Source organism: Mandrillus leucophaeus, unplaced genomic scaffold, assembly GCF_000951045.1.
Source record: "Mandrillus leucophaeus isolate KB7577 unplaced genomic scaffold, Mleu.le_1.0 Scaffold1096, whole genome shotgun sequence".
In the NCBI taxonomy this organism is placed as follows: Eukaryota; Metazoa; Chordata; class Mammalia; order Primates; family Cercopithecidae; genus Mandrillus; species Mandrillus leucophaeus.
The window spans coordinates 613,540-615,875 of NW_012099165.1; the positions used below are offsets into that span (position 1 = coordinate 613,540).

Genomic DNA, 2,336 nt, shown 5'->3' on the forward strand with positions numbered 1-2,336 from the left:
TATTGGAATAGAAGTTAGTTTTCTTTTGCCTTTTCCATATAAGTGGCCTTAAAAAAGCAAGGGTATATGGAATACCAGTGGGATATATGAGGAAGGGGTACCAATGCTTTTTTTTTTTTTTTCCCAGAACAAAAAGAGAGGAAGTTCTTTTTCATTTCAGTTTCCTTTACTAGATGATACCCCATTCCTAAGATCCAGAATTGAAAATAGTGCTACACATTATCTACACTATGGACTAAACACTATTTTGTGGGTTAACAGGAAAACCTAAGCTCACTTTGGAACATTATTTCTGTGAAAGCTGTCTTCTCTGACTTGGAAATTTCTTGCAACATAATTCTTTATGGTGTGAAGTTTTCTTCTAGATGAGGAGAGCAATTGTAAAAAGGATGTGATGGGACGATTCAAACTAGTGCCAAATGCATCATGTAGGTAGAGAAGCTATGAACTCATAGGATTAGGAGATTTTAAAAAATATGTGGACTCACACAAAGTTATTTGCCGTTCACTCTAGTACTCAAGCTTATAGTGACTAGGCAGAATGGCAAGCCACTCATTTTGTTGCTTCAGCTGACTTGTTAAAACCAATGCATCACGGAACTACTGTTAGGTCAAGAAAATAAACGAACTGGCTGGTTGGCTTCCTGAAACTTGAAACTTTCAAAAGGAGAAGTTAAGGGCTTTCTTCGTATGTTTGATCCAAAAATAACAGGCAACCAACCTTTCAAAAGAGTCAGTGGTAAAAGGGAAAAGAGTGAGAGTGGATGCTGGGGGTGGAAGAATATTCTGAAGAATGACTGCCACATACCACCTCCCCCAGCTCCTCTAAAGGAAAAAAAGTTAGTTTGCTACCATTCCTGTTTCTCAGGATACCTCAGGGCAAAGAAACACAGGCCAGGGTGGGGAAATGGTCTGCATCTCCATGGTATGACTGTATAACACAGTTCCCAAGCCAATTTCTGTTTCCGCTGATAAGTTTTCCCACTTTCAGACCATGTCCTTAAAATGATTGGTGTTTATTCCTTTCGTCCTCCAGTTATTTTCCTTTTTCTTTTTTTTTTCACTGACTAGGATGGAAGTAAAAAGGCAGGACCTTGAGCAGTCACCTTGGATCCCGAAATGAAAGTGTTATGTAAGTGGTTAGCAGAACCCTTTGTGATCAGCCCTGAACAACTGATCTTTTGACTGTTACATGAGGGAAAAATCAACTTCTGCCTTTCTTAAGTCATTGTTTTTTATATTACTTTTTTTCTCTTGTTGCTACAGCAGCGTACACTGCATTCCAACACAGTAAAGTTGAAGGCAAATCACTTATAGCCACAGAGGTCATGGTATTTGTTTTTTTGTTTTTTGGTCAAAATGGAATGAGAAATTGTCAGAGTTTTGAATAGGGAAGACATTTAAGGGTAGGCATGAGTACACAGTTGGACTACAACTCAGAAATATAAACAAGAAACCCAAAATTACTGAGTGATTTAAACATAGATATAGTATATTGAAATCCTGCTGTGTGTTAGATCCCAAAAGAGATAGGTAGTATCAAAGATAAAAATGTGAAGGGCAATATACAGCCTGGAGGAATTTTAATATGAATAGCAACTAGTGGAGGTTAATGAGCAAACATGACAAAAGAAACAGAGAAGTAGAGAAATAAAATGCTAATGAAACAACCACACTTGCCCTAATTTCTATAGCAGACATTCAGAATATTTCCCTTTGGGAAACTTACACTGTACTTATTTTTTTTATATCTGACTTTTATCCAACAATCAGATATAAGAAATATATCAAACCCAAACTGCTAACAATAAAAAAGGAAAAGTATTTTCAACACACATACACCCTTCAAAATCAGAAAGACACCTGCCAACATTAAGCCCTCATATCAGTGTATTAACTAGAAATATGAGAGCTCCAAGCCAGGATCTCAGTAAAGACCTCCAGATGCTTTGGTAAGTGTCAAATAGAATGTCAGGGCTCACTTTCTCTTCTCTTGCTCTAACTAATTGGTTTTCTGTCATCTTGTACATTTTCCTAACACCAGATCAGCACATAACACGAAAACATTTCCCCACAAGCTAAGCCATTTACCTTTTAGTAAGTGGATACTTATCAGTCAGTGCCCTGAACGGGAACGAATGGCAAATTCAGACAAAGAACTTTAATAAAGGATTCATTTACCAAAGTATGAGAAGGACCCAGCACAGTGGCTCACACCTGTAATCCCAGCTCTTTGGAGGCCAAGGCAAGTGGCTCGCTTGAGCGTAGGAATTTGAGACCAGCCTGAGCAACATAGTAAGCCCTTATCTGTAGCATCAAAAAAAAAAAAAAAAAAA

The 2,336-nt window shown here is 37.7% G+C and overlaps 1 protein-coding gene across 2 annotated transcripts in view; it reads left to right on the forward strand.

Annotated features, from left to right (window-relative positions):
• OLFM3 (olfactomedin 3) overlaps positions 1-2,336 on the forward strand; it is a 212,606-nt gene that overhangs the window by 26,338 nt on the left and 183,932 nt on the right. Inside the window, exon 2 of one of the 2 annotated variants that reach the window (XM_011989537.1) lies at positions 1,072-1,132. The exons of the other annotated variant lie outside the window; for it this stretch is intronic. The gene's annotated coding sequence lies outside the window, so the exon portion shown is untranslated. The remainder of the gene's footprint in view (positions 1-1,071; positions 1,133-2,336) is intronic. 2 annotated transcript variants of the gene reach the window in all.